Here is a 13965-nt window from a genome sequence, read left to right on the forward strand (position 1 = left end):
ACCATTTATTAATCATTTACTGGGTGACAGGTACTTTATTAACGTCCTCTCATTTAATCTTAAAAATAACTCTGCTAGGTAGCTATTATCCTTCAGTCACAAAGAAAATGAAAACACTAATTCAAAAGCATATATACACCCCTACGTTTATTGCAGCATTATTTACAATAGCTAAGATATGGAAGCAACTTCAGAGTCCATCAGTAGAGGAATGGATAAGGAGGATGGTGGTACATGTATACAATGGAATATTACACAGCCATAAAAAGGGATGAGATCATGCCATTTTTGACAACATGGTAGACCTAGAAGGTACTATGCTAAGTGAAACAAGTCAGGCTGAGAATGTCAAATACCATATGATTTCACTCACATGTGGAATCTTAAAAAAATGAATAAAAAACCAAAAAGCAGAATCAGACCTGTAGACACAGAGAACAAACTGATGGGTGGATGGATGGTTGCCAGAGGGGAGGGGAGTAGGGGATGGGCAAAATGGGTGAAAGGCAGTGAGAGATATAGGGTTCCTGTTATGGAATGAATAAGTCACAGGGATGAAAGGCACAGCATAAGGAATATTGTCAATGGTGTTGTAATAGCAACGTATGCTGACAGAGAGCAGCTATGCTTGTAGGGAGCACAGCATAATGTTTAAACTCGTTGAATCACTGTGCTGTACACATGAAACTAATGTAACATTGTGTATCAACTACACTTAAGTAAACAATTAATTTAAAAAATGAGAAAACTGAGGCTCAGAGAAGTTAATAACACTCTCAAGAGCACACAGCTAGGGGCGCCAGGGTGGCTTAGTAGGTTAAGTGTCTAACTCTTTTTTTTTTTAAAGATTTTATTTATTTATTTGACAGAGAGAGAGAGAGAAAGTACAAGCAGGCAGAGAGGCAGGCAGAGGGAGAGGGAGAAGCAGGCTCTCCGTCGAGCAGGGAGCCCGATGCGGAGCTTGACCCCAGGACTCCGGGATCATGACCTGAGCCGAAGGCAGCCACTCAACCGACTGAGCCACCCAGGCGCCCCTAAGTGTCTAACTCTTGATTTCAGCTCAGGTCATGATTTCAGGGCCCTGGGATTCAGCCCTGTGTCAGTCTCTGCTCATCCCTCACCCTCTGCTCCTCCCCTGGCTCGCTCTCTCTCTCTCAAATAAATAAATAAAATCCTAAAAAAAAACAAAAAACAAACCCCAAGAGTACACTGTACTCAAGTACAGTGCCTGACACAGAGAAGGTTCTCAAGTAGTCACCAAATATGTGGAACAGGGATCCATGAACTGGAAGGGAAATGAAGGGCAGTAAAAGTTAGTGTGTATATTTAATTATCATCTTCTTATTTGACATATTGGATTTTAAACATGGGGGAAGTGGTAGTTATTGCCCTGATTTCATTATTCCAACCTCTGAGCATTGTCTTTGCCTAATGAATCAGCTACCCTAACATGGTAAAAACAGTATACTTCCTGACCCTGGATCAGAGAGCCTTCTTTCACAAACATGTTTTAGAGAATGAAGAGGGAAGAAAAACAGCCTCTTTTCCTTGATAACTCCTAAGAAGCCTGAGACGATGCAGATGCTCTCTCTTTCCTGGGATACGTTTACAGGGACTATTTGATTTTGAGGCAAACATAATAGAGGATCACAAACAGAAACATACTGCACTCTGGTCTAACTGCAAGGCCCAAGCACATGCTTCCACAAAGCTTAGGATATTGGGTTAACATACTAGGTAAGACAAATAACATTTTCTCAATGACACACTTTTTATAAAGAGAATGAGATCCAGCAATTGAAATCAAGAGCCAAGCAAAGACGATGTTCCTTTCATGACCACCATGCTGGTCCTCTCACCATTACGAGGCTTTGCAGAAAGCACACTAAATGTTTGCCTTGCACATGGATCCAGGAGTGTGATACATTGAACCAAGCTTGGTTAACTTTCCTAATTGATAGCAGCCCATGAAAGAGCCTTCACCAGTAAGTTCGCCAGAAATACATTTTGTCAGAAATAAATCAAAAGGGCAAAATACAATGATAAAAGGTTATAGTTTACACAACAGAAGATTTAGACTCGGTTAGAAGTCTTCCCTCTAAGGTGAGATAGTCAGGAAAAGACAAATCAAATACAAGCGTAGGGGTCATCCTTGGAACAGAAAATGAACTCATTTTTCTGAGGTAGAACAGAGAGGGTTAGGGGGTATTTTGAGGTGGGAAATAAGAAATTTGACAGCCCATGTCCATATGACTCAATCCCCTTTGGAAGTGGCTGAGGACATCATTTGGTGAAAAACTAAGAAAGAGCAGGTTGGGTCTCTATTCCCTTTGCCTGTTTCCTCACATGTAATAAGCAGTTGATGACTTTGCCTTGTCTCATTCCCAGGATTTTTATGAGGCTCAAAGACCATACTGCCTGAAGAATTTTGTGACAGGTTAATTTGTATTTCACATGAAGATAATGGACAGTCTATTCTTTAGGAGTAGCAGAGGAAATACTGAATTTCCCAAAAGGATATTTCCTTATTTGACAACTGTAGACTCCGAATGCAGAGGCAGGCAGGTCCCAGGACCCTGCATAACAGACAAGCACGTTCAAGAGAGGATCTGGGGCCTGCCCAGGCACCTTCATCATCCCATCTCTAGGAATTTGGGGGAGGATAAACACCCAGTGAGGGACTGGTGGCCGCCACCTGAAGAAAAACTGTTTTGTCCCTGTGGGGCTGGTTGACAATGCTAGAGATGGGGTAGGATATACGCGCTCTGCAGTAGCAGTCAGGGCTGAGGCATGGAGTCCTTGCCCTTCACTCACCCAGAACTCATCTCTCCGGTGTCATGAAAGCCTAATGGGGCTTGACAAACAAGAAGAAGGACTGGTAGGTGTGAAGTGCAAATAAAATAGCCACTATCTATTTTTAGACTGAAGTTATATTTGAGAAAACACTGACTCCTCTTTTGTTTTTGCAAACAACCTGCTTCATCCGGCCAACGTTGAAACCTGTGCTTAAGTCACGTAAGAACAACTAAAAAGGAAAGAGATGCTTTTGTGCACCATTTCGATTTCCTGAGGAAGGAGGGTGCAGCGTAGTGAGAAACTTTTTTAGAGAGAGCAATCATAGGTTAAAATAGGTTCCAAAGTCTACTTTCTTCCTCCTGATGTTTTAGAGAAAACTACTGAGGGCATTTGGAGGATTCACTACACACTTTGCAGCATAGCTGTTGGGGTCTAATGTGTTAGTCCATTTCATAAACTCTCCAAACTCTGCTATAAGATACATCTCAGCATTATTCTTGGGATTTTTTACTTGTCTTTTCCTTTGGACTTATAGTTTCTTGAGGTCAAGGCTCATATAGACTAAGTGCTTGATGAATCAAATAAAACTGATAAAGAATCCATTAGATGAACCAGAAGTAAAGGAAAACAAGAAAGTAGTGTCAAGCCTGGATCAGTTAATGACAATGGGAAAGAGGAGTGAAATGGACCCATATGAAGGGATCTTACATGAAAAAGAAACAAAAAAGAGAAGTCATTGTTTAGCAGTACTTAGTACACAAGGCAGGCACAATTCCTCTTGTTATTGGAATCCAATACAGAGGATGAGACAGGCATTAAAATGGCCCCTTAAAATAATGATTCTTGTATCAAAGTCTAGGAAGAAATTCATGGGGCCATATGAATTTTAAGCAGAAGGACCTGATCCAGCCACAAGAATGAGGGATGTCTTCATACAGAAAGTTTTTCAGCAGAAAATTGACAGAGTTGAGTTGTAGCTGATTAGTTGATGAGATCCATGTGACAGGGGACGAGGAACCAAGGAGTGTTTCCACAAAACTTAAAATTATGGTGTGGGAACGCACGAGAGGGCTGCAAACAAAACTCCAAAGCATACACCTGAGAAGTAGCCTGGTTGACAAGGAAGTCTTGGTGCTAGCTCAAAGTACGATGCTACGCACACATAATCAGACACTGACAAGCTGTTTGACTGCTATTATTAGCACAACCAAGAAGCAGGTCCTTGGTTAAGAGTGTGGATTCCAGACTCACAATCATAGCTGTCAGATTTTGGGGAAGTCATTTAACTCTTCATGTATCAACTTCTTTGTAAACTGAGGGGTGTCAGAGTGCCTCCCTCCTAGGTTGCTGTGCACATTACATACGTTACTACATCACAAGCATGTAGGACAGTGTCTGGAGCATTCTAAATACTGAGTAAAGGTTAGCTGCTGTTATTTTTGCTACCATTATTAGTTGCTATGTTAAAAGCCAAAGATTATATTAGGATTAAGTTAGTGATAATGTTAAGAAGTGCTTACAAATTTGTTCACAGCGAACTGTGTTGTGTGTTGCTTATATGTACGAGGAAGGAGCTTCAATGCCTGGAGATCTTAATGCAATGTGATGCAAAAGAAAACTTCCTGGTGGAGAGAGAAAGTTGAATGGTGATTGCCAGGGACTTGGGGACAGGGAAATGTCCAAAGTGCCAAGTACTGTGGTAAGAAGTGTATCCCCAACAACAGATAACGTGAGAGCAAATGAAAGAAAACATAGACTGGGTAGCTTGGGGGTTCTTTGGAGACATGGGAAAATGTTTGAGAATCTATCTGCACATTTGGAGGTAGGATGAAAGGACGGATCTCCTGAGAAGGGATTCAAGGACATACTGAAGGCAAGTTTCAGGAGACCTGATAGTGCTTACCTTTCTTCTCCATCTTAGAAATCCCCGTGTCCCTAGCAGGTTGCAGGACACAATCAACCGGTATTGCACACTTTCTAAGAAAATCGAGTGTACAAGAAATGGGCGGTTAACTGATTTAAAGGCCCAGTGAAGGAGTGAGTCGCTGAACCTGGTGACCTAAACTCCACATTTTGTCCAGGCAGAGGATGCTGGAATGTTTCGGGATGTGGGTTACCCATAAGAAAGATCCAGAAAGGGGAAGTTGAAGGCAATGCAGGTTGCCCAAGGTACTAAGAGTGAAATAAGGGATCAGACGCTTTACATTGTCAAGAGGACTACACGGAGAAGAAGCCTAATGGAGGGGAAGGGGAAAGTAGGAAGAACACCTGAAGCCCCCATACAGCAAAAAGTCAGTTTTAAATGAATGTCAGACACAGAAAGCACACATAGCTGATTACCAGGACAATGCCAAATAAGAATTTTTCTGCTTCTTTATTTCTTCTCGTTCCTTGTACTCCAACCATGGAAAAGTCAGAAATATGGTTGGCAAGACGGAAGGAAAAGAATAGAAGCCGTAGATAGGAAAAGCCCCAAGAAAGCTGCCCCTCCTGCTTGCCCCAACCTCAGGCTTCCTTTTGGAGCATGGCCGAATTTGGGGGGGGGGTAAAATTCTGATTTAAAAGATGATTCAAGAAATAGCAATTATATTGGGCAGGGCATTGTCATTTATTATTTTAGAGAGAGGGAGAGAGTGGGGAGCGAGCACAAGGGGGAGGGGCAGAGGGAGAAGGAGAGAGAATCTTGAGCAGACTCCGGGCTGAGCTTGGAGCCCGACATGGGGCTCGATCTCATGACCCTGAGATCACGACCTGAGCTGAAACCAAGGGTCAGACGCCACCCAGGCGCCCCAGGGCAGGGCATAGTAATTCTTACACGAGGGTGGTGCTGCTCACTTGGTTTGGTTTTAGTTGAAGGGATCCGGAGACTGTATTATGTAGGAATGACCAGAAACACTCTGCCCGAACTATAATCTGTAGCAGGGGAAGCAACAAGGCCACAGGAAAGATTTTAAAAGAATAGTGGGAAGAACAAAATAGTTTATTTCTAAGCACATCCTATGAGTTTTGCTTTCTCATTATAATAGCTACACATACATTCTATATACTATTTTGGGGAGGGTGGTTACTAAAATATTAAGAAATACAGGTAATCATAAAAGCTAACCAGATGGTCTACTAGCAGAAAATTTGACCTAATTTTTAGATATTAGTACAAATATGTGAAGGTCTGGTAACAAATACATTTTTTTAACATCATTGAAATTGCCTTCGCTGCAAAGAACAACTTAGGTGAGACATTTCTATGATGTTACTATGTCAAGGCATTCCAGAATTATCTGAATATTTTCCTTATATTCATCAACCTGTTTTTCATAATCTACATTTTTTCCAAACACTCATTGTCCCCAACTTCAATTCTGTAACTAGCTGAGGAAAAAGAAAATGACAGTGGCAACGTTATATTCATCTGTGTGCAACCAAACACCAGCTTCCTCTAACAGAGCTAAATGTTCGAGCACTTGAGGACTCAGCATTCTTAACTCCTGTTGGTAAACTGGAATTTGGTGCAAATGCAAAGTTTGTAATAAGGACAGAAGCAACATAGTTTAGGGGCAGCGCCCGGTGAACAGGAAAGGTTGGAATGAGCCCTGCTTTGGGGATATAGAGAAGAAATTAGCACTAGATCAAAGCATGGAAAAAGGATACACACAGAAGTCCTCTAAAGTTTTTAATACACTAGTTAATCTATCACTCATAATATAAGGGGCAGTACCTAAAGCCCCTTAGACAAAGATTCCTGTGACAAATTTCTCTAAGAATTGAAAACTAAAAGTAAGTCCATTCAGGAAAAAAACCTAACATCATTTCTCCTAGTAACTATAATAGAGTTCTGGAACCCATTTCACTTCCAAACTGGCCCTGGCCTCTAAAAAGCGTGATTTCCTCATTCAGGAGTTCTGGGCCTTGTTTTTGTCCTCTACTCTAACTACACTAACTACTTCTTGGTTTCTGTCTCTCTCCTTGCGTGGAGTATTTCTGATTGTACTCTGTCTGTATCATCATTGTGAGTCACCTGAGATCCCAATTTGGAAATAAGCAAGACATGCATACATCAATCAACAAAGGAGGAAGTGATCACTTTAGGTGTGATCCGGGGAATATAGAGCAGTCAATTTCGTGTGTAGAAATATATTAGGAAGACTTCTTTAGAATTCTCCTCACTGGCTCCAAATATCTCATCTGCCTATTATCAACCATTTTCTAATATCTCTTTAATGAACTATTCCTTTGGAATATCAGATTAGCTAGCCAACAATGTTCTGTTGTTTACAAAACATTATTTTTGTTAAGCAGTATAAAAACTGAAGCCTCAAAAGATAAGGAATGTGTCCAGAGATCCTGGCATCAGCCCCCAGGAACCTCCCGCACCCAGCCCAGCACTGTGTCCCAGCCTAACAACACTGGATATTCACGTGCACAAGAATGAAAAGTGGAACCCTGGCTTGCATCACTCACAAAAATTAATTCTAAATATATTAAAGACTGAAATGTGAGACCTGAAAGTATAAAACTCCTAGAAGAAAAGAACAGAAAAGATCTTTGACATTGGTCTTGGCAAAGATTTTTTGGACACACCAAAAACAAAAATAAACAAGCAGGACTACATCAAACTAAAAAGCTTCTGCACAGCAAAAGAAACAATCAACAAAATGAAAATCTACAGAGTAGGATAAAATATTTGCAAATCATGTATCTGATAAGGAGTTAATATAAAAAATGTATATGGAATTGATATCATTCAATACCAAAAAAGAAATAATCTGACTTAAAACTAGGCAGAGGAACTGAATAGACACTTTTCCAAAGAAGACATACAAATGGCTAACAAGTACATGAAAAGGTGCTCAACATCATTAATCATCAGGGAAACGCAAATCCAAACCACAGTGAGAGATCACCTCCACCTGTTAAAAGGGCCATCATCAAAAAGGCAAGAGATAACAAGTGTTGGCCAGGATGTACAGAAAAGAAACCCCTGTGCACTGTTGGTGGGAATGCAGATTGGTAGAGTCACAGTAGAAAACAGTATGGGGGTTATTCAAAAACATAAAAACAGAACCATCATATGATCCATTAATCTCCCTTTTGGGTATATATACATAGGAAATGAAATCAATATCTCTGCACTTCTTTTTTTTCGTATGAATACAGTATTTATTTGTCTTCCCTCTGTCAAACTTTGAGCCAGCCACTTTCCCTAGGCTGCCTGGGGAGGTACAGGGAAAAGGAACATACTGGGCAGACGAAACATGGGAGAAAGACTTATGGGAGGTGGAGACAGCTCCCTCCCATGGCGAAGAGGATGAGAAAGGCCACCAGCAGGGGCAAGAGCCCCAAGGCCTCCAAGAGGGCAAAGCCCAGAATGGCGTAGGAGAAGAGCTGTTGCTTCAGAGAGGAGTTCCTGGCATAACCAATGATGAGGCTCCCAAACATAGTCCCAATTCCAGCCCCGGAGCCAGCCACCCCTACCGTGGCAGCCTCAGCCTCAATGAACGTGGCTGCTACATCGATATCCCATGAAATGGCGCTGATTCGGAAGATCCCATAGGAGTAAGTGACATCAGGGGCTGTGGGGAAGCCACGCTGCTGAGGCTCTCATCTGTCAGGGTCTCGAGTGGTTTTAACAGCACTGCAGGGGTTGGCTCAACAGCTGAGAGGTGCTCCTAGCCAAGAAGGGGGTGGAGACAACTGTTGCTCAGGTGTACATTTTCAGGGGATGAGGGGCTGTGGCAGGAGAGCTGCTCCCAGGGCAGAGAAGATAGAGAGTGAGGTATCTGCACTTCTGTGTTCATAGCAGCAGTTTACAATAGCCAAGACATGAAAACAACCTAAGTATCTGTTGACAGATGAACGGATAAAGATGCGATATATATATATATATCTCACCCATAAAAGAGGGAAATCCCACCATTTGTAACAACATGGATGAGTCCTGAGTGCACTATGCTAAGTGAAATAAGTCTGACAGAGAAAGACAAATACTGTATGATCTCACTTATATGTGGAATCTAAAAAAGTTGAACTTAGAAACAGAGTAAATCGGTTGTTGCTAGGAGTTGGTGAGTGAGGGAAATGGGGAAATGTTGATGGGAGTCTGGGTAGCTCAGTTGGTTAAGCGTCCGTCTCTTGATTTCAGCTCAGGTCAGGATCTCAGGGTCGTGAGACTGAGCCCCACATTGGGCTCCGCGCTCAGCTTGGAGTCTGCTTGAGGTTCTCTCTCTCTCCCTCTGCTCCTCCCCCGACTCACGCTAAATAAATAAATAAATAAAATCTTTTTTTAAAAAATGGGGAAATGTTGATCAAAGGGTACAAATGTTCAGTTATAAGATAAATAAGTTCTACAAGTCTAATGTACAACATGGTGACTATAGTTAACAATACTGTATTGTACACTTGAAAGTGGCTAAGAGGACAGATCTTAAATATTCTCAACACAAAAATAAAATGGTAACTGTGTGAGGTAATGGATGTGTTAACAAACCTAGTGGTAGTCATTTCACAATATATATATACATATACACACATGTCAAATCATTACATTGCATACCTTAAGATTCCACAATGTTATTTGTAAAATATATATCAATAAAGCTGGGAATGAAAAATTTGTGTTTTGGTGCAAAAAGAAAAAGAAACATTTAGATATATAAATTTTAAGTATAAAAAATAAAGTCTTTGGGGCGCCTGAGCGGCTCAGATGGTTGGGCATCCGCCTTCGGCTTGGGTCATGATACCAGGGTCCTGAGGTCGAGCCCCACGTTGGGCTCCTGGCTCAGCAGGGAACCTGCCTCTCCCTCTCCCTCTGCCTCTCCCTGCTCATGCTCTCTCTATCTGTGTCTCAAATGAATAAATTTAAAAAAAAATCTTTAAAAAAATAAAGTCTTGGGCGCCTGGGTGGCTCAGTTGGTTAAGCAACTGCCTTCGGCTCAGGTCATGATCCTGGAGTCCCGGGATCGAGTCCCGCATCGGGCTCCCTGCTCAGCAGGGAGTCTGCTTCTCCCTCTGACCCTCTTCCCTCTCGTGCTCTCTATCTCTCATCCTCTCTCTCTCAAATAAATAAATAAAATCTTTAAAAGAAAAAAAAATAAAAAAAATAAAGTCTTTTACATTTCTAAATAAAATAAAAAATAAAAAATAAAACTGAGGAATAGACTTCCTGGTGAAATAATGTTTTATTCAAACTGGCAACCAATCAAGTCATTTACCAAGGATGAGTGCTGTATTTCATTTATTTTGTGTGTATATATATATACATATATATGTGTGTGTATATATATATATATGCTTATGAATAGAGGCATTATTAAAACCTAAAAAAAAGATTCTGTAATTATTGAAAACGTTTGATTGTTCTGGATAACAATGTAGCCTTTCAGCTAACCAAGCTATAATTTGTTAATTGGGTGGTATTCCAATTGTTGGAATGTAATCAACAATCCTAACCTCAGTATTAAAGGCAAAGCTTGAAATGCACTGAATAACCTAAATGTGAATGTTAAAAATCAGAGCAAGTTAAAGATACTCATCAAGTCTGTGAGAATTTTGTCTTTGGTTCCCTTAAGTCTGCTATGCAGCTGGTTGGGCTGGATTGTTAACAAACATGACTATTACCAATGACCATATACTTAACATTTATTTTACAGACCTTTTCAATGTGTTACTTGCGGGAAATGGAAACACCAAAGTTCAAGGTTTGAAACTGCTTTTGAATTTGTCTGGAAATTCAGCCATAGCAGGAGGACTACTTAGTACCTAAAGGATTCATCATCATTCCTTTCCCTTTATAATAGCCACCTAGCAAAGAAGATTCTTCTTAGAGTACATTTTTTGAGATATATTTATTTTATTTGTTTTGTGGGGGGAGGGGCAGAGGGAAAGAGAGTCTCAAGCAGACTCCCCGCTGAGTTTGGAGTCCGACCCAAGGCTCAATCACCACTCTGAGATCATGACCCAAGACGAAACCAAAGTCAGACACTTAACCACTGGCACCACCCAGGCCTCTCTTCTTTGAGTGCTTCTATCAGAATATAAATAACTGCCTCAACATCAAAGGTCATTTAGCTTCTCAACCTACTTTCACTAAAGGTTCACTGTTCTTCCTCCTCTATGGAGAAGAATGTGCCCAGAAAATAAGAGCTTAAAAAAAAAAAAGAAAAGAAGGGGCGCCTGGGTGGCTCAGTCAGTTGAGTGTCCAACTCTTGATCTCAGATCAGGTCATGATCTTGGGGTTGTGAGATCGAGCCCCACACTGGGCTCCACACTCAGCCCAGAGTCGGCTTGTCCCTCTCCCTCCCCCTGGCTTGTTCTCTCTCTCTCTCAAATAAATAAATAAATAAATAAATAAATAAATAAATAAATAAAATCTTTAAAAAAAAGAAGAAGAAAAGAAGAGCTTTAGTTTATCATCATGATGTGGATGTGAGGTAAAAAGATGTAACAACAAAATTCTGATAGTCATATATGTCCAAAGAGTAATACAGTCTGGAAGCAATGCACATTATAAATTTCTTACTTTCCATCTTTCTTGTAAAAGAATTCTTTCAGCAGCTGGATTTAAACAGTAAATGTCATGTCTCATCAATATAGCTAAAACTTGCCATGGTCTTCAAGATTATTTTGAACCATTTTATTGACACCGAATGAATATTGGAAATTGTACTGAAAACATTTATTTATTTTGCTGTCTACATTGAGATATTTTGGTTATTTCCTCTACATGAAGAGACAGTGACCTTTGTACACATAAGCTACACTGTCACCATTTGAAGTGATCCAAGACCACATTTGTATGTCATGAATTCATTGGTTTAGAACTATCATAGGAATGACACCGTTCTTCTAGTACTGATGAGATCCTGAGTGCTCAGTTTCAACTGCCAACCCAGCCACAGAACATCCAAAAATCCAATCATCTGTACTTCTAGTCAATGCAAAATATAAACTTTAGGAGAAGGCGCTCTCTAGTACTCAGCCACTGCCATACAATGTGCCCGTACAGAAAGATACTATGGATAAAATACTGGATTTAATCCAAACGTCCATTGATAGACAATTGAGTAAATCAATTATCCAGTCTTTAAAATATGAAGGAGGTCTGGATGTGGGTAATGTGGGAAAATATCCATTTGCAATGATGTGGATGGAACGAGCGGGTATTATGCTAAGTGAAATAAGTCAGTCAGAGAAAGACAAACACCATATGATTTCACTCATATGTGGAATTTAAGAAACAAAACAGATGAACATAGGGGAAAGGAAAGAAAAATAAAATAAGATAAAAATAGAGAGAGGCAAACCATGAGAGACTCTTAACCATAGGGAACACACTGAGGATTCCTGGAGGGGAGGTGGGTGGGGGATAGGGTCATTAATTGGGTGATGGGCATTAAGGAGGGCACTTGATGTAATGGGCACTAGGTGTTATATGCAACTGGTGAATCACTAAATTCTACCCTGAAACAAAATAAAATAAAATAAAATAATGTTAACAGAAGGAGAAAAAAAGAGAAAAAAAGATGAAGAAAGTCTGGATGTGGCAATGTGGAAAAATATCCACAAAATATTATTTTTTAAATACACACTGTAGGAGAATATGCCTAATGTGACCCTGTGTATATTTTTTAAATGAAAAATACTTATACTTACAAATACATTAACATTTCTGGAATGATACACAAACTACAGTAGGACTGGAGAGTGGAGAAATGACTTTTTTATGTATACCCTTAACTGTTTGAATTTTTACTATGAGAATATATTTTATAACTTTTTAGTAAATATAATTTTTTTAGAAACTCACATTTCCAAACTCATTTAGATAATAAATGGCAGAGTTGGTAGATAAGTCTGTGCCTTCAGAATCCACATACACTGATCTTTCCACCATTACACGGTAAGTAAACTAAACACTATCAAGAAGTAGAATGACCATGCCAGTTGACATCCATTCAGGAAATGTTGTAATGGACAATTTCAGTTTTCAAAAAAACGGGCACTAAATTTTCAATTCTCCAGGTGAGGCTTAACTCATTATATGTCATTATCCATGTTTTTAAAGCTTAGAAATGTTTACAAAATGAAGTTATTTTCCTATTATATATATATTTTCAGCTTCAATTTCCAAGGACTCATGATTTCCTTCACCAGTATTTTACTTGAACATTGGCATGCCTATGAAACCCTCTCTACTTCCATCCCTTCAGCTTTATTTCTAATTGAGAGGATTCAAAAAGCCATAAAAATGTGATCCTTGACAGGATTCTGCTCCAACAAGAAATCTTATGAATACTCTTCTCCAACCAAACAATACTCACCCGTTGGAGCAGGATGACTATTGAGTATAATGGCTGGTGAGAGGTAATTCAGCATTTAATTCCTAGCATGAAAGGATGATGAATGCACACAAACATGCTGTGTTTGAGATCATCTCCACTGACTCGCTGCCCCTGCCTGTGAAATAAAAAGAGCTTTGGCTCAAACCAATGGATGTTGCCAGGTTTCCCTTTCCACACCTTATCATCTTAAACAGCAGTTGACTCTTTGATGTTTATAAGAGAGGAGAAGAACAAAGCATGGGAAATTTTTGAAATTACTTTCAGGCTGTGTTTTATTTTTTCCTTTATTTTCTTTCTGTCCCTCTTCCAAGGATAGTGTTGCTTCCTAATGTGAAAGCTAGAGAGATCATCACAACTAAAGAGTAAACGTCAACCAGTAGCATTCAAAAGAACAGGCTCATTTCATATCTGCGGAGTGTATCTTTAACTCTGAGTGAGAATGAGTAAATTATAGGATTTTTTTTCCATTTTTGCAGGGAGAGGGAATAATTAGTTTGCTTTTATGAAATAAATTGCTTGTGTTTACAAAATAAAAACTTCAATACGTAATAGTGAAATGGTATAAAATTAGCTCCATTTCTATGCATTCTGAATGTTTTCATTTTCAATGGATCTCATTTTTTCCTATTAAGAAATATTGTTGTACATGGGGATTTATTACATAATTATGATTTTCTGAGAAAATGTTGCTGCAGTGAGATTATTCCAAACTTTGTTTCTCCTTCAGCTGTAAGATTTTGTGTTATTTTCCTCTTGATTAAGAAATCAGCAGGTTATCCAAATCAAACATTTATTATAGTACGTTCAAATCCATTCATACATATCACAATTT

At 39.7% G+C, this 13965-nt stretch overlaps 2 pseudogenes; one reads left to right on the forward strand and one right to left on the reverse strand.

The window, feature by feature from the left end:
- Nucleotides 1-8061: 8061 nt before the first annotated feature.
- LOC114224609 (ATP synthase F(0) complex subunit C2, mitochondrial pseudogene) lies at nucleotides 8062-8710 on the reverse strand (annotated as a pseudogene).
- Nucleotides 8711-8798: 88 nt separating this feature from the next.
- LOC114224610 (armadillo repeat-containing protein 10 pseudogene) lies at nucleotides 8799-10940 on the forward strand (annotated as a pseudogene).
- The last annotated feature ends 3025 nt before the right edge of the window (nucleotides 10941-13965 follow it).

This window comes from Eumetopias jubatus, unplaced genomic scaffold (assembly GCF_037043125.1).
Source record: "Eumetopias jubatus isolate StellerSeaLion01/CBP00866 unplaced genomic scaffold, mEumJub1_p1.0 scaffold_11, whole genome shotgun sequence".
Classification (NCBI taxonomy): Eukaryota; Metazoa; Chordata; class Mammalia; order Carnivora; family Otariidae; genus Eumetopias; species Eumetopias jubatus.